Source organism: Chrysoperla carnea, chromosome 4, assembly GCF_905475395.1.
Source record: "Chrysoperla carnea chromosome 4, inChrCarn1.1, whole genome shotgun sequence".
Taxonomy (NCBI): Eukaryota; Metazoa; Arthropoda; class Insecta; order Neuroptera; family Chrysopidae; genus Chrysoperla; species Chrysoperla carnea.
Window position 1 is genome coordinate 49,711,617 of NC_058340.1, and position 19,942 is coordinate 49,731,558.

The 19,942-nt window shown below is 28.8% G+C and overlaps 1 protein-coding gene across 1 annotated transcript in view; it reads left to right on the plus strand.

Annotated features, from left to right (window-relative positions):
• Positions 1–19,942, plus strand: part of LOC123298758 (transcriptional activator Myb) — a 49,247-nt gene that overhangs the window by 10,278 nt on the left and 19,027 nt on the right. The window lies entirely within an intron of this gene.

The following is a 19,942-nucleotide window of genomic DNA, read 5'->3' on the forward strand; positions in this document are numbered from 1 at the left end:
CATATTTATTTATTTAAATAATCGTGAAAACGAAGCAGACAAACATCCTTACTTTTTTATTTATAATATATAGGGATTGCCTTGGTTCTCGTACATTCGTAAACTTAAAGACAAAATGATTGAATAAAGATATTCTAAATATTGTGATTTCGGGTCCAATTTGCTCTGAAACAATTTAGGTTACCTTTCAAGTACCACTTCGAGAATTCCCCCCGTCGATTGTATACCAATAAATGTTGACCAATAAGCAAATGACCATTGTTATGAATAAATAATTGGTTGGCGCTAAAAATACAAGTTTCCATTAACTAGTTTCAAAGTAAATTCTTTCAAGGTACAAAAACTTTCTTTTCAATACCTGAAATACATTTATTTTTTTAAATAAATGATTTCTTTCAATCTGCAACGACTGGCTTATTTCTTTTAAATAAAAATCGTCATTCTTAAAATATATGTTCTTTTAAAGTATTTTGGTGCAGCTGTCTGGAGGGGTGGTATAAAACCTATGGCACGCGTTTCTTGTTCTCATCAACTATATTTCAATATTATTACCTTTTCATATCACAAATAAAAAGCATTATTATATTTATCAGCCCCGCCAGCCTATAAAGAGAAATATATTTATTTTAGTAAAATGAAAGACGTTTTATTTCTTATATGAAAAGATCTTCAAAGTTGGCAAGGTCATTTCAAGGTAAAATGCATAACTGTAGATATAAAATTAAAAAATAGGTATGAATTCTTTTACCATTTTTAATTGACTCGGCTTTTACAAATATTTAGCGGATATCCTAGCATGTAAATGAGATACATATTACAATTTAGCTGTTTCCGCACCTTAATATTTCAGACTTAAACAGACTTCCAAGTCCAAGTCAGAAAGCCTAAAAACATGCTTTTGTTTTATACAACTATTTTTATGATAGTTGCATCCAACTATTTTTATGATATGATATGTCTTTTTGACAATTTAAAATTAAGGTCTTAAAATAAAATTAAGGTGTTGCAATTACTCTTCACAATTTTGTTATTAAACGATGTTCACAAATTATTTACATATTTTGGAAAAGTGAAAAATGTCATACCCTTAGCGTTTTATTTTCAAACAATAAACACCATATATTTCAAAAAAGACCAGCCTTACAAAACACTATCAAGAGGTCTTTTTTTTTGTGCAAAATTACCCAAAAAGCTTAAGAAAACTTCATTCAGATTAAAAAAATCAGAAGTGAATACGAACTTATATGCTCTTTTATTTTTTATCTTTTTGTTGATTTTGCATGTTTTTTGCGTGTAATTTCTAACTTCTCGCTCGAATTTTTGCAATTTTCTTCTAACTGTAGATAAATATTTTCAAACCTTTTAATTGCAAATATCTCAGTTCAATGTCTGTGTGACGTACCATGCGAATCGTTTCGAGTCTTACAATAGGGGATCAGACTGAATATTTTTTATCACTTTAGATGAAGAATTCTCACTTCACGAATAGAAAAGTGAAGTTGGTTTTAAAAAATATTTTCTAGTATGCAAAGTATGAACGTTTAAAATTCCTAACTAAACAAAGAGGAAGATACCCACTAGTGGCGTCATATGTGGATATCGACATAGAGATTACATATAAAACTTTGTTTTGCTAAAAGGAGATGGGCAACTTTTGAAGGCAATCTTTGATTGCTTATAACTGCTTCGTATTTTAATCAATTTAATTTTACTTTCAAATTTTGTCGTTGTATCAAGTCTAGTTTTACATTTTTATGGGTAATATGGCCAATTCGACATCAGGATTATCCCCTATTATCGACATTAAATATCAGGTGATCAGAATGTATTGTTAAAAAATATTTCGATAATGTATTGCTTTATTCTAAAGTTCTCAATCCTTTTTCAAAAAAAAGCAAGGCATTTAAATCATAAAGTTCGGAATTCAGTGATGGTTTACTAATTTTATCAACAAAAGTTAAAATTCTACACTAAATATATATTCCATAAGTCAATACACTTAATGTAACGGTAGCCATACCAACCAGGTATATGGATTTCCGTTTGTTTCGTGAAGATTCTAATGAAGATTCAATTTAAAAATCCCGCTCAAATAATATTCTTACACGTGTGATAAGAATTTTGAAAAGCGTAATATATATTACAATATAAAATTTGTATTTGAAGTAAAACATGCATACCATAAAATTTCTGAGTACACGCATTAAAATAATAAAAATTAATATAGTAGTAATAATTAATTAATTTTTATAAAGGGTAGTTCAAGGCAATTTTACAACAGGTGTTCTTCAAATTAAATACAACGGCTGTGAAAAGTTATAACAATTAGAATACTTTTAAGCATTACAAAAGGAAAATATTTTATATTAATTATTTTGAATACTTAAAACTACTTTTTCAATAATTTAAATTTGATATTTACTATACCATTTACATGTAAACAATTGAAAATTAGTCATAACAGCTCGCTTTAACGCCAAAGTTATCCACTGAGAGAGCTGGCGTCGGTTTGATTGTCCCTACCATGACTACGCTCAACGAATACACGATGGCTACCCTGTACATTATTTAGAAGTTTTCAAGAATATTCCTACATACTTTTTAGAATAAGCAAAATTTTTTATAAAGAATGACTTTTCTTAAAATGGAAAATAAGATAATTTACAAGTATAGTTACCTATCCAGAGACACACTGTATGTGTAGCTTTGATTGCCCGTAGCTCGAAAACTATTCGTTGAAAAGTTTTATGGCCGTGAGAGTTTTTGATCACAGAAAGCAATTTCCTAGTCATATACTAAAACTATAATATATATTCGTAGCTTTGATCGCCCATCGCTCGAAAACTACTCGTTATAAATTTTTGTGGCCGTGAGAGCTTTTGATCAGAATGATCAGAAAATTGCACAGAAAGCCATTTCCCTATCTAACCTTACGGGGATTCCTAAAAAAATATATAAATTTTAATCTTATTAGGAAGGGTTTATCACGACATCTCTTCATGTATGTACCATGTACCTTCTCTTAGTATTTTCCATGCATGCATTGTGATGTGATCGTACAACCTTAAATTTGCAAATACTTTTTACATAATACGAAAACTAATATGTTCTCTACTTGATACGAAATACTTGAACCGGTTTCGCTATTAATTCATTAACATAAAAAACAAGTATGGAATATTTTTTGTGTACCTATGTGATGTTACAACACTAAGTACTTATACAAATAATATTGTGGGAAATTAATTTTTTGTGGCATTACGAAATAGAGCGGAATTTTTCACAAAGTCACACACATAGCCAGCTTTACACATACACGTATGATGTCCACTTAAACTTGATCGTAATTACGATGAGCGAAAAATTGGAGGGTGTTCCATTCATTGCGTTTATTATTTAATAATAATGGTAAATGTAAGAAAAATATATCAAATGACCTGCTGTTGTTTCTTCCCACACTGCATCATCAATGAAATGCCTTTTTTTTGTTATTTGAAATGCGTATATTAACATAAATAAATTAAAAACAAGTTTTATTTCATATAGTTGCAGTTTTTTTCCATATCTGAAAAAGAGCAATTTTCTGCATTAAGATAAGGTACCGTGCACTTTATTTACAGAAAAAAACTTTCTACCCAACTTTCGTAAACTAGTTGAGTAAATCAAGATTCTGAACAAGCACAAAGTTTAAAAAATTATAATATTGAAATATTTTTAATTGATTGGTATTAGTTGGGTGCAGGCCAGAGCTAGCGCATGAAAAAATAACTCTCATTTATCAAAAAATATAGGCATTGTTTTTACATAAATGATGCTATTTTTGTTTGCTAAATGCTATCTGACTTCATTAAGCGAAGATATTCCATTTTAATAGCAATTGCGGTCCATGCAATGAGATGGATTAGGTAGGGTGGTGTAAAAAATTTGAAGGCAAGACTTTGTGCGGTTGTAAGTTTTTGTTAATATTTAACCTATTTGGTTGATGGAAAGTGCCAAATGCCACGAAAAGTTGTTATTACCTTACGAAAAAATTAGCCAATTTGTTTAAGCAATTGCTAAATACGTGATGCATAAAATAATAAATTCTGAATTCTATGAACAAAACACAACATTTCGACTGAAATAAATTATCCATACGACCTTTTTTTTATCAGAAAATCAGAAAGAAATTGTTGACCCCTAATTTGTTCATAACAATTGAACAGACAATCATAAAATAGACCCGGTATGCTAGAAAGATGGGATTTTCTAGCATGTATAGATTTTTTTTATACATGCTTAACTTTTTTTTCTTAAAAAGTCGAAAATCATCGCTTAATAATATAATTTTTAACAATGAAACCGTAGTTTATTTTATTTTTGTCACCAACACCATTGTTTGAAAAAGGTTCTTACCTTGTGAATTATATACTGTTTTTAACTAATCTATTGTTTTTTTTTCAGGTAAGTCAAACTAATTTGTAAGAGAAAAATATTCGGACGTATGGTAAGAAATTTTAAATTTAAATTGGTTTTAAATTTATTAAATTTTTTTTTGTTGATACCAGGCTTAGTATTTTCAAAAATATTAATTTCAAATTATAAAATCATAATTTACAACCTAAAGAGGATAAAATGAATAAAATAAAAAATAAATATTTGAATCTACCGATTCATTTTTATTACCACAGTTATTAATTATGTTTCTTTATAGAACACTTTAATTTATGAATTATATTAATATTAATAACAAAATTAATTATTAAGTAATAAATATCTAAGATTATGTTCCGGATACAGAAAAAAAAGTAAGCTTAAAAAGCAAAATTTGGTAACTATAACAATTGGTCAGAATAGGATTCAGTTTAGACAAAAGTGAAATGCGAAATTAGGTTTTCAGTTAGATGTGTGTTAAGATATACTTACACACACATATATACCATACACGGTAGTCATATACTTAACTATAATATATGTATAGCTTTGATCGCCCGTATCTCGAAAACGACCAGATAAAAAATTTGTGACTGCGAGAGTTTTTGATCAGAATGATCCGAAGAACATTTTGGGGGCGGTTTAGAGAAGTTTCACAGAAAGCCACTTTCATTCCAAAATCACTATCATCACTACATAGTATAAAACAGTCGTTTCCCGTTGTCTGTCCGTCCCTATGCATGCTTAGATCTTTAAAACTAAGCAACGGATTTGGATGCAATTTTTTTTGTTACATAGAGTGATTCAAGAGAAATGTTTATATGTATAATACATGCATAATATAGTGTGTTCTAATGTGATGTCGTAAGTAAACACATTATTGTATGTAAAAACATTCTGTAGTATATTTAGTATCAGCATTTCAGCCGTGCGGAGGATCGCTAGCATTTACCATAAATTGTAACCATCTCATAATTATACATGCAGAATATTTGTATACGGAATCCTAAAATGTAGTTGAGGTGTTAATAATAATTTTAGAATATAAGAAAATATTGGTAGTAATTAAAATACCATATAAATCAGTATTTAAAAATTTACTCAAAATATTATATCTAATAATAATCAAAATATTAATAACACATAAAGGTTAAAAGTCTTCCAAAAACATAATTAATATTTTTAGTGTCATTGGTCTGGGAATCATAAATTAATTAAATCTTTTGAAATAAAATAAATTAATTTTACAATTCAATATGACAATAATATTGATATTGTACAAGTTTTTATAAATATTAAAGAAATACCCAAAAACCTTTTTATTGTAATTTTTTTCAAATCATTTTAGTCTTTTACGGATCCAATATTTTTTTTTGATAGCTATGCGTTCCGATAAATAAATAAAAAAATACTAGTAATTCTTTCTTTTAATAATATTCCCACGCGGAACAACACCTCAATAAATTACCGCACCCAAATCGGTATGGTTATATGTATTTCTCTCCCCCATTGTATATGTGTTTTTATTGGCTGTTTATATAACAATTACATCACTTTGCAAGCCATTGTATTGAATAGAATTTTAGTTTGGCAATTCGAGATGATACAGTTTTTATAATTTTATAAAATGTGACATCTGTTTTTAATAATTAAACTTGTGGATTTTATTTGATTAGAGAAGGGCTATTTTATGTAAATTAGTATCATGCGTAAGTTTTAACTAAAAAAGATCTCACGTGAACCTAATGCAGCCGGAACGTCCGTCTAATGTCAGATGTGTAGCTTTGTGTCTTGTGAGAGCATTTTTTTACATTTACGTCATACTAAATTGCCTAATTGACTAGTCACGTGACAGCCGAACCATTTTAACATTTAAATGAATTGAAAATGTTTTTCTTACTTATTAGTATATTTTTCGGCACAGTACTAGCTACCCGGCAAACTTCGTACCGCCTTCTAATGGTCAATGAATGTTATGTCCGCTGGACAATTTCAAGTTTAAAAACAAACACCCGCTTGTTCTACTCCCACTTGCCACCCGCTTTTGTGCACGATTTGAAGGGTTTTAATTGAGAGGTTAAGTAGTGGATTCAAAAATGACAGATTTTCATATAAACTTCCATCCACCTACTCCCAGCTTCTTTTAGTAAAGAGGGGAGGATTTTGGAATAGTTATTTGACGAATCCAACAGATCAAAGATCATTAAAATCAGTTCAGCCGTTCCTTAGTTATAAATGGTCTAACCCGACTTTGTTTAAATATATTAAGACTAAAAAATTGTTTTAAAGTAAATTTTAAATCAGCTTTTTTCGCTCTGCTGTAAACGCAATTGCTCTCAAGTGTCAGGTACATTTCATCCTAACCTAATTTCAATAATAATAATATGAGAAATATTTGTTTTCTAAAATTCAAATTGATTATAATTATTTTGAAAAATGTACATTGCTATTAGTTTCATTTATTTTAAAATACATTGTTTGGATAAAAGGCTCTCATAGAAATGGTAGAAAGGGATAACAACTCAGAAACACTCCATTTATTCACTGTTCTAAATCATTTCTATTTGTAAAAATTATACAAAAGTATGAAAACTGGTTGGCCAGGGAACAATTCTTTTTACTCTTTAAGATAAAGAAGATTCAATAGATAAATAGAATATATCTTGAATGTAATTCTATTTCAAATTCAAAGTACCTAATACTAGTTCTTCAACTTGTTTTTCTTCATATTTAAAATGACTCATTTAAGAAGTATTTTTACTAAGCTAAAATTATCTAACACCATTCAAATATAAATAGTATAATTTACATATTTTATTCTAAAATTAATTGTTCGATTGGTACAGGAAATTTTTTTATGATACTTAAAATTCGCAGATTCTACTGAGCTTCTAAAAAATATTTCAAGCAAAGTTTGTTTATAAATATTATCGAAGATAATAAATGAGAACTCTAGGATATATCGAAATAAATTTCGATTTTTGCCCCAATTTCCTAGATCAGTTTTTTCTATTTTTAAAATACGTATTTTCGACTACCAAGTAGTCATCATCAGTAAGAATTAGCTAGCGATTACTCTTATTATGAATGTTACTCTTTGTTAATTTGGTGGCGGACTGCACGAAAGCCGCCATCAAATTAGCAAAGAATAACATTCATAATAAGAGTAATTACTAGCTAATTCTTACTGATGAAGGTTTTTTTGCCGAATTATCCGATTAGAAATCCGATTTTCATATTTTTAGGACCTTATTGCGTGAAAACTTCTGCCCAAATTTTTTATGTCGTCGGTACTTTGGCTTAATACAAAAATGGTGCATCGAAAACCACAAAACTATGCCATAGTTTAATTTAACTTTCTTGTTAGATAACTACACGGTAAGAAATGGCGTTTACTACAATGCTGGTATGGTATAGAGACAGATTGTATAGTATTTATGTTAGCAATATTACAGTATTGAAAAGGGCTATCCACCAGAAATATTGTGATATCGCCAACTAGCTTGCGCATAACGCCAATAATGCATTGACTCATTCGCCATAACTTTTGCTAATGTTACTATTCCCTTAATGGTCATATCAGTATGGCATTTACGCAGATACTGATATAGTGATTTCCTAGACGATTTTACAAACACCTGTATCAAAATTTTGTTGCTTACCATCAATTTTATTTCGCGTTCAAAGCTTAAGACTAAATTTAATATACCCTAAAAATCTAACCAAAAACTTGTTTCATCCAATTTTTCGAATGGTACACCAAACAAAAAATTAGATAGACAGATTATTTGTATAACAAAGAAAAGTACTATGAATACGGCTTTTTTTAATGTTTATCAAAATGCATTGAAAATTTAAAACTTGTGATTAAGTTTTGTTCATTAAAAACTATTATTATATTACACATAGATACAACAGTACCCCCCTAAATATTTTCAAAATGAATCGTGAATGTAAAATTCAATATAGCTTAGGGGAGAAAGTCACCCCGATGTACATTGTCATCTCTGCGCATATAACAACCACCTTTTTTTCATTTGAGAGCTGCATCGACCTCATCCCCATGTGATGAGAAAGTATTATTAAAATTATTGTTCTACATTTTTTTTAAAAATATGTATTTGCGATTACAAACATATCATACCATGCATGAAACATTTATTCAATGCATTTTATTAGATATACGCATATTCGTAAAAAAAGGGGGTAGGTATGTCCTTTTGTTTTGTGCAAGAATTTATGACCAGATTTTTGTTGTTGATAATTTATTATGATTAAATTTATTTATTTACTTATCTCTATATATTATAAATGCGAAAGTAAGCATGTTTGTTTGTTACGCTTTCACGCTAAAACTAGTGAATGGGTTTTAATGAAACTGTACAGCAATATAGCCCATACTTCAGAATAACACACAAAAATTAAAAATTAAATTAATTTGACATTTAACATTACCATAAATTACAGATGTCTGTAAAAGTAGTCATTTGACATTACCATAAATAACAGATTTCTGTAAAAATAGTCAATATAAAATATTTCACGGCCATCTTCTCTGATATGCTCAATGAATAATTACAACTATTATACATTTAAAAAAATAGAAAACCATACATATATTTTATCTGTGTAAAACAATCCTTACCATTTTTCGAGTGTTATAGAAAGGAGATAAGCGATCTTTATCAATCTTTACTTTTAAACCCAGCGAAGCGGCTGAGTATCACTCTAGTTTTTTAATAAGTCACAATTGTGATCGAGCAAATGTGAAGTATTTTCAGCAAGTTAGTCTGATATTTTTGCAGACAAATAATTTATGCTTTTGGTATAAAATTAGCATCAAAATAATTAAATTTGAATTTTAACAAAGAGGGTTTTACATAATGCAAATTAAAAAAATTTAAAATGGTTTCGGGCGATTTAGTTGATTTTTATTTATTAATATTTAATCATATATGATAAAAATGGTTGTTTTAGCAAATGCCTCTATGCGTAGAAGTTTGGTTAATATGACTTTGGTGATAGAGCTTTGCTGCTCACAATTTTTTTTTCTCATTAAAATGTAAAAAAGTGCAATAAACTCTATTTTCGATCATAAAAATTCAACTGGGCAAAAGTATTTGTTTCTTAATATGTTAAATAGATCCACCTGGGTATTTTATATAATTTCCATAAATTCTATTGTAAACTTTGTATGAAAAGGGCATTATTATACATAAATTTTTTAATGTTGTGCAATATATTAAGATTAATTACATGTATACATATATGAGTGCAATGATAATGATAGATGTGCATCATAATGCAATTAAAATAATTATTATTTTAAACGAGATCGAAAACCCATTGAAAAGTAAACGATATTCTTTTTGTTATCCAAACTTTATCTAATTTTTTTTAAAGCAGCGCTTGTTTTTGTTTCAATTGACATTGGTAAAGTAATCAATGTTGGTTGGGAATTTTCGTAAGAGCCTTCAAAGAGAGGCGAAAATGATTCAGGTTACTCAATGAACTCAGTTAGTCAGAGAATACTTGATATTATAGAAATAACAGGACTTAGTCAAAAAATCCCCTTGTCTTAAAAAATCGTTGAAAGAAATAGCACACACCTAAGGAGCAAAAGTAAAGAATCGGCTTCGCCTCGGACGACAATGAACATGAGATCTGAGACATTCTTTACTTGCTCTCGTGATGTGTATACTATTTTTCTCCCCGACGGAGGCGAAAAACGGCAACTTCGTTTTGCATAGTGGGCAGAAAGTTGACACTTTCTGCACAGAGGTGAGAAATTTTTTTTCTGAATCTCTGAAATGACTCTATCAATAACTTGGAATCTATTAACTCATGATTTTATTTTCTGTTTTTGCTACATTTATCCAAAGAATTCCTTAGATTTCGTTTACTAAGAGAGCGATATTTTGCATAGTTTTGACTACATAAAGCTCTTGTTTCCTGAAAAATCGAGCCTTAAAGCATGAGAAGAGAACTTGATGAGATATTTTATACTGGCGGATCGAAGCTTGAGAGTAAAAACGTATTTGATTGGATGAGATTGAAACCTATAATGTGCAACGCCATAGCTATTCTCTCTCTAGCAGCCAAGCGATGATACTATTAACACTTTGATTGAAGCTCGCTAAAAATGGTACAAAGATCCTAGAATACCTTTTGTAAATTTCAGAATCTGAATCAACGATCCTGTAAAAAGCAATAGAAACATAAATTATTGTAGGCCACCAAACAAGCTCTAAATCCGAATGAAATTGACACTGACATAATAGGAACTGACATTTTTGACGAACTTCTAATGTTTTTCCAAATGATACAACGAATAGTTATATTTTCGAGACTCACGCATCTTTTTGACTTCAGGACGTCCCACTTGGAAAGCCATCGCACTTTGTTTTAGTCTAAGCTTTGCAGTTTTAGAAATATGAAAGGGTTTCGTATTGAGGATATTCCAGAAAATGATATGAAGACATTTTTAAACTTAATATCCAAATGTTTAATTTATGTATTTCCATTAACATGGAAATTTTTATTATTCTGTGACTACTTACTACGTACACCATCACCTAATATTACGAATGCGGGCCTAACAATAACTTTTTTTTTTATTAAAAAAAGACAAACATATTAGATTTTATAAAAAATAGTATTACACATCTTTATTGTTTACCTGTACGCATAGTATATTTTATATAAATATAAAAACGGATATAAGCAGGTGTTCTAATAATTTTTATATAGCAGATGGTCCGAACTCATTTCGATATAAAATGTTCAGCATGGTAGGGTGTATGCCCTCGACGCACAATCACCCCTAAATATCATTACCCGATCAATGATGTTGATACCAATTTTATAAAAAAAAGGGTCTATTTGATGTTTATTATCGATACATACATAAATCGATTTTGCAAATAATTCATTATATGCAAACATTATTATATTAAAATGCATGATTTAGATAATACCAAATGAAATCACGATAAATGTAGCAGCTTGTTTTGGATATTTCGAAAACTATAAGTTAATCGCGTCAAATTTGTGGATGTCTTGATGAAAATGTTATTTTAATCATCCCTAAATCTCTTATATAAAAGATAAAGGTATCATAAATATTGCTAAAAAGCAAGATAAAATGTGAGATTCCTTGCTAGGAAATAAGAAAAAACTTCTATGTTTTGAAAACCCTTTGATCAAAGACTTTGTTAAAGTTTAGAAACAAAAATAAATCAGTAAATAATTTATTGTGCAATCGATTCTTTTAATAATAATAACACATTTAGTTTGAGACTTTTTATTTTCGAACTGTATAGTGACAAAAATTGTTTTTAAATTTCCGCTAGCGTTTCTTGTTTTGTTATAAGGAACGGAAGCACAAAGAATATCAGATAGTGATTTTCAAAGTTAAAAATATAACTTTGTTTCTTCTACTAATTTGCACGGTTTTTATTACAAGAAAAATTTCAAAGATGAGAAAACGTTTTCTAGGACCAAAATTTTTTTAACTATTTTTCCTCCATACAGTGGAATCTCGATAACTAGAATCTAATTAGGTCATAATTCTCAGTAAGACGAAATAAACTGCCATTTCCTTCCGCTGAATCCCTAAATTCGCGGTATCTGGAATTATTTAGACTTTGTATCTAGAACCAAATGTTATTTCCCTGCGAGGTATTGATAGTACATATTTATACTCTGTAACTCAAATTTCAAAAGTCCAAAGACGTTGCTAGCAAATAATCGTGTCTTTCTGAGTCGAAATTTTAGTAAATAAATCCTCTGTATCTCAAACTACTTGTTAAGTGGAAAACTCATTAACTCGAATTTTTTTGCATTTCCTTAGAGGTTCGAATCATGGAGGTTCAACTGTATTAGAATTTATTGCAAGAATTTTGCAAAAGATCAATTCAACTGTTTTGTAAACTTTAAGGAAATAAAAATTTATAATATATACAAAGACATCAGATAATGAAGAAAGAGGACTAAACTACCAGGAATCATGAGATCAGGAATCAATTACCGTCCATATGTATGTAATTCTTGATGACAGAAAGATTAATTATAACAAAATTAAATTTTTAATAAGCTTTTAAGCTCTAATTCTGATGTTTTCAAAACTACCTTTTCTTCAATTTAATCAGGCTACCTACTCTAAATAAAGAACTAATTGTGGGTGTCAGTCAGATGTTTTTTTTTTTTGGAAGTATGTTATTTATTTTTTTGTCGTATCATAATAAATAAAATTTAGAACACAGTAATGAGGTATCCCTCGTTTATCTGTTTGACTTGTGTTGCTGAGCGAGGGTGGAAACAATAATATAAATATTTGAGGGTAGCTGTATTTGTGGCTCGTGTTCAGACATGGCAGCTGTTAATCGAGACCCACTACTAAATTTACCTAATCACAATAGACCTAAATTCTTATCAAGGAATATTATCAATGTAAATATGTCATTTATATTGAATATATAAATAATTAAAATAATTTTTCTGTGATTTTTTTTTCTTTTTAACTCTAAATTTTCAACGGGGTAGGAATTTAGGCTAAATATACCGTTTTTTTTTACTCCGGGTAGGTAGAGAAAATTAGCTACATTTTTCCTAATAAATTCTACCACAATAAGTAGCTTTTGTGAGATAATAAAACTTTGTATGAGAGCCAGAAAGAACGAATCATCCAGTACTACTGACTCGAGTGAGAAACGCGATCACATCGTTCGTGTTTCTAACTCTTCTTTCTTGTGATATTGACTATTGCACAATGTATACTTACTATTTTGTAGATATTAAATTGAACTACATTTGTAACATCGATTACTTTGTACTCAAATTACTCAAATACAACAATAGAAATTTTTATACCCTGTATATATGTAATACATATCATAGTATATTAAGTTTAGTCCCAAGTTTGTAACGCTTAAAAATATTGAAGCTACGAGAAAAATTTTGATATAGGTGTTTATAAAATCACCAGTCCATTTTCGGTTGTCTGTCTGTCTGTCAACACGATAACTCAAAAACGAAAAGAGATAGATATCAAGATGAAATTTTTATAGCGTACTCAGGACGTAAAAAGTAAGGCCGAGTTCGTAAATGAGCAACATGGGTCAATTGGGTCTTGCGTCCGTAGGATCCATCTTGTAAACCGTTAGAGATAGAACAAAAGTTTAAATGTAAAAAATGTTCCTTATAAAAAAATAAACAACTTTTGTTTGAAACATTTTTTGTGTGACATGTATGTATGTGTAATGTGACAAATTAATCAACACTTTCTATACATGGTATTTCAACAATTAATCAGTCAATTGTTTGTTTTCACTTGTTTTATTATATTATTAAAACATTCTTAAAAAATTCAATTTTATTGTAATAATTTTTTTAATCTTTTATTATTTGGGACAAGTTTTTATTTTGTTTACGTAAAAAGTTAAATAATTTTATTAGCTATGTGTTCCAAAATCATCCATTAATCTTTATACTCGTCTACTATTCTCCCATTTTGCCATAAGACCAATGTCAAATATGCCTTATTTTGAAGTGACTTCAAAATCTATTTAAATAATCGGACAAACCTCCCCCCCCCCTAAAATTTTCAGGAATGATTTAGATTTAATCCAACTACATATAAATAAAGTCAAGCTTTTATCCAAAATTGTCCTGGCGCTCGTACATCCTTAAAACATTTAATGTAAATATCTCCGTAAAAATTCAACATAGAGAAAACAGAAGACAAATTATTTTTTTGTGCTTTAACTTTCCTTATTAAAACTTTTTCATAATAGTATTTAATTTTAAAAATTACAAACGATTATTTACGAATCCTCATTTCGGTAATGAAATGATAATTTTACTCGAAGACAATAATTTTGGACACTCATGTTTTTTTAAATACTAAAGTTACCTTTATAGTTAGTTGGTGCTTCTGATATATAGTCAATTAAAGTTGAATGCAATAAAATATTTATACGTTTATTTATATAATTATTATGATTAAAAATGATATCATCGTTTCAATTAAATATCAATTAGCGTTAAATTAATAATTTGTTCATGAATAACTTATTTATTTTAATAAATATTCAAAGGACTTCGCACTTCGTATGCTATTTATCGTTTACACAAAAATTTTCTAATTAATACTATTATTCACAATTGTAACTATGAAAGTAAGGATGTTTGTTTGTTTGTTTGTTACGCTTTCACCATTCACTAACATTAGCGAATGGTTTTTAATGAAACTGTACAGCAATATAGATCATACTTCAACAAACACATGAGCTATAATTTTAAAAAAAAATTTAATCATGACATTTACTATTTTTATGGCCTACTTTTCTGATATACTCAATGAATTATGACTATTTTACATTTAACAAACTTGAAAACTGCACATCAAGAGAGGTGGAGGCTATAAAGCGGTGTTTTTTACTTTTAAGCCTAGTGAAACGCGCGGGTATCAGGTTAGTAAATTATAAATTCAACAAACATGTTACATACAAGTATGTTTTTCAGTTACATACAAGTAAAAAATAATTTTGTATTTTTTGATCAATTTTAAGTAAAAAAGTACTCTTGTGATATTTTATCTAGATGCTTAATTTTCGAAATAAAAATTCTTGAAAAATTAAAAATGCAGATAACAAATTTTAAGAAAAATGTTTTATTTTTTTTTCAATCTCTGAGGGAATTTGCTTAGCTGTCGCAGCTTCTGCGCTAGGAATTTTTCTTTGTATTTTATCATTTTATAAAACTACAATTTCCGCTAATTATTATGTTTAGTTTTTATATTAAATTGATTATCATAACTGATTTAATATTTGCCCTCATACATATATTTATTTTTATGTTAACAATAGAAGAACAATCATTCAATCTTAATAGACCGTGTGCCCATAATGAAAGGAAATTTCTACGAGTCTTCTTTTTCTGTCTATTGGGAGACTGATAAAGAGAAATTTGAAAATAAAGAAAAACAATTGAAAACACACAATTGACTGAGTTCATTGTTGAAATACCATACATAGACAGTGTTGATTAGGCAATCGTTTGTTTTTTACGTCATGTAAGTAAAGAAAGATAGCCACTTTTACACACGAAGTAATAAGATTATTTTTCTTCTCACTTCTTCACTGTACAATACATACCATATAATATCTAATTTGCGCCCTCACGGGTAAACAGTGATGTTTTCGCTTCATTATGAGCTTACGGTCTACTATCATGGTTTTAAGATCTTATATTTTATATTTTGTCGTTGATGTATTGTATAACTATTTCTTAGCTTATAGTATTTTGCGTGTTACATCAGTTCTCGTTGACATTGTCGAGTAACGATGATCTCCATACACCGTCTTTAACTTGACCGGACTTATGCTTCGATGCATATTCACAATACCTGTGTATACAACTTCAACCAGAAGGGTTGTTTTTTTGTTTCTAAATAATTACAGTGATACAAGTCAGGTTTAAAAGCAATAATAGTTTGTATAATTTGGATTATAAAATGCACAACTCTAGGGTATCACAAAAAATTTAATGTTGTTTATGTGGTTTCAATTACTGGAAGTATCAAAACAAAATCCTGTACTGAGTGTTCAGGATGGAACAACACATACAAATCTTTGATTAGACTGTAATGTAATTAGAAATTAAGAAAAAATTATTTCATTTCTTGAAAATTTCTGAAATAGTTCAAGAAAACTTCTTACATGAATAATTAGGATCTAAAAATTTGTTGTTTCACAATTTCAACACAAACAATGTTTAATGTTTTAAGGTTGATTAATGCCCTCTAAAAACTAAATTACTTTTTCTCAATTATTTTCCTGGATAGAACTTTGAAAAGAACGCTGCTATATGAATATTTTTGCTTATCTGCTAAAAAAAAGTATTCACTTATTTTTCAAACACTCTGTATATGGAAATAAAAAAGTTTAACAATTGACAAAACTAAAGGAAATGTGCTTTGCAATATAAACATTTCCGGTACATTTATATACCCGTGTAAACAAAGGGGTATTGTCTTCAGTCTCCGATTTGTAACGCTAAGAAGTTATGCCCCAAATCTGTTTCTATCATTTTTCATGGAATCTAATTAAGGGATATCCGTTTGTCCACTTGTTCAACCACAGTTAAATTTCGTTATTGATTAGATCCATAGATATTTAATTCAAAATTAAAAAAAAAAAAAAACTTAATCTTACCACAACTTGATCATGATTATAAAAACTTTATTACCTATAAATGGAAACTTTAAAAGTCCATTTCAGAAAAGACATTTGAAGATAAGGATGGGAAAATTGAAAATAGCCCCTACCTGGACATTTAAATCCATTTTTAAAACATCTTAAAGTATATAAAAATTGATCACAGTACATTTTATAAAAACTGCAAAATTTTTTTTATACTGTTTCATTTTAGATGCGTATTTTGTCACATAAAACTAGAATATTAATAAATAACAGATTTTATGAGTAAAGTAATTAATTGAGTGTTTTTATTGCAAAATTTTATGTAAATGATTCATAAATTATTAGATTTTGATAAAATTGTGACGTTTGACCAGATAATAAAATTTTTATCTACAAATTCATTGATTTGGATAAATTTTTATGAATAACATTTTTTAATAAAAACTATATCAAATATTTTTAATATTGTGCGTTTAAATTTGTAAGTTTACTGTTGATTATTGTTGGAACTTTCCTAATATTTTATATCATAAAATGACGACTTTTATATTAGAACGTTAAATTAATTTTTAAATTAAAAATTTTATGTAAGTCTAGAAAGCCTTGGAGAAGATTGTTGAGCATTGGGCCAAAGTTGGAAACTAAGATTGGTTCCATTTTGAAATTCACCTTGTGTGACAGCGAACCGTTTAAATCTTAGATTTCAGGTTTTGGTCTAAACATGTCTTCTCCAAACTTGGAAGCAAGTAAAAATATTTTAGTTTCAACCCCTGTTCGCTTTTATTTTATGTTTTTACGGGTACTAATCAGCTATTAGATTTGTACATATTACGCAGTGTATTTATATTTAACTAGCTTGATACCCAGTCGCTTCGCTGGGATTAAAAATAAATACTGATAAAGACCAACGTTATAGCCTTCACCTCTCTGGCTCTCTTTTTATTCAATGTAAAATATCGCAGCGTACGCCGTATAAGGATAAGGATTTTTTCGGGTAATTTTTTTTACACCTTGGGTTACATTATTGGACTTTTAGTAAGGATCCTTAATTTTTTGAAAATATAATATAGCCTATAGCCTTCCTCGATAAATTTACTATCCAACACTGAAAGAATTTTTCAAATCGGACCAGGGGTTCTTGAAATTAGCGCGTTCAAACAAACAAACAAATAAACAAACTTTTCAGCTTTATAATTAGTATAGATAAATAAGTTTGCGCAACAGGGATTTGAACCAGCATTTTAATACTAAGAAAGACTCTATCTAGTGATAATAAAAAGAACTATTGTTTGCAACGCTCATAGATATATAATATTTACCAAAATGTTTGTTTAAAATGCAAAAAATTAATCTAGCAAAACAAACTTCAAAGGTCACATAAAAAAAGTAGGAAAACTATCGCAATTATAAGACTCAGGGAGCAAATATGACACAGCACATTTAGATGTATAATGAAGTAAGCATCTTAAGTCTTTTTATTCAATAAAAAATCAAAGTATTTAAGTATGGTTTACATTTTTGTACTCTGACATCTTAGTGCTAAAATCGAATATATCTTAGCGGTTCTCTATCCTACTATAACAGCAAAATCCTTGGGCAAGGGCTGGTATATCAAGATTTTGGTTTTTAGCCTTGATCAAGACTTGTGTAACGTAAAGGTTGGCAAACCAAGATTTAATTTATTATTCTTAGTCAAGGACTGAGCAAAGGTTGACAAATTAAGACTTGATTTATTAGTCCATCATCAAGATTATATCCTGCTTGGATTTGCAGACGATTATTTTCAAATTACCAAAAATCAAATTTTATAGTGCAAAATATACATGTGATAACTCAATGTGTGATTATTTTGGCGGCCATAGGTCATAAAAGCAATTGAAATATAAGTTATGTCTGAGATAAATAATAATTTGACCTAATTTTTTAAACACCAAACAAAAAACATGATGATTCCAAAGTTATCTCAAATAATTTTTTGTCACAACACACGAAGAAATGTTTGTTTTAAAATATAAACATTGAATTATGATAAAATGATTTGATGATAAAAAACGGAAACAACGTCCGGTTTTACGTTTTTTATAATAAAACATGCAATAAATAATTATTATTTTTTTATGGGACTTGTTTTTATTATATATGTTTAAAACAAATAAAAATTATATAGTTGACGTGAATGGGGGTAAAATGCATGCACGTAAGGGGTGAGTAAGCATTTTAGAAAAGGAAGAATTATATTGATGTCATTTTCAAGTTATTACCGTATTAGTTGATGGCTGTTTGAAATTATCATTCACAAATGCTGATTATACCATGTATATCATCTAATAAGTCCATTTTCGGTTGTCCGTCTGCCCGTCTGTGAACACGATAACCCAAAAACGAAAAAATATATCAAGCTGAAATTTTACAGCGCACTCAGGACGTGAAAAGTGAGGCCGAGCTCGTAAATGAGATACATAGGTCAATTGGATCTTGATCATTTTTAAATGTAAAAATTTTTTCAATTCTTTTTAATTAAGATTACTAGACAAGATATTTGTCAATATTTAGTTTACGAATGTGTAACATATTATATATCAAAATTAGTCGAATAAACCATGATGTAAATATTGTGTGCATGATTAAATGTAAACAACAACAATAAGTAATAATAATAAATAAGTGGATAAACAAATTTAAAAAAATTCATTGAGTTGAAAAAATTACATTCGTGTCTAGAACTCGAATAGCCTAATTGGTGGGGCGCTTGACATGAATCCAAGAAGTCCGGGTTCGAGTCCTGGTTCGAGTGTATTTTTTTCAATTCTCTTTAAGTAAAAATGTTCCTTATCAAAAAATAAACAACTTTTGTTTGAAACATTTTTTTGTACACATCACTGTCTACTCACGAGGGCACACATTAGATGCAAATTTTATAGTATGTATTAATATGGGATTATCAGTTATGGATGTGTGACATGTATAGGTATATGTGTAATGTGATAGAGTAATCAACACTGTCTATACATGGTATTTCAACAATTATCTCAGTCAATTGTTTGTTTTCACTTGTTTATTTATTTTCTTTTGTTCAAAGTAAATACCTGTTTTGGAGTAAAATATTTGAAACTTATATTTTAAACTGTGTGTGCATTTATAAAAAAAATTAGTAGCACAGCAGCTGCGCTAGCTAAGCAAATTCCCTCAGAGATTGGAAAAAAAAAACATTATTCTTAAAATCGAATATTGCATTTTTAATTTTTCAAGTAATTTTATTTCGATAAAACCCCTGCACGCAATGTCGGATTAAGACAGCACAAGACCCGTATCAAGTTGGGTCAGGC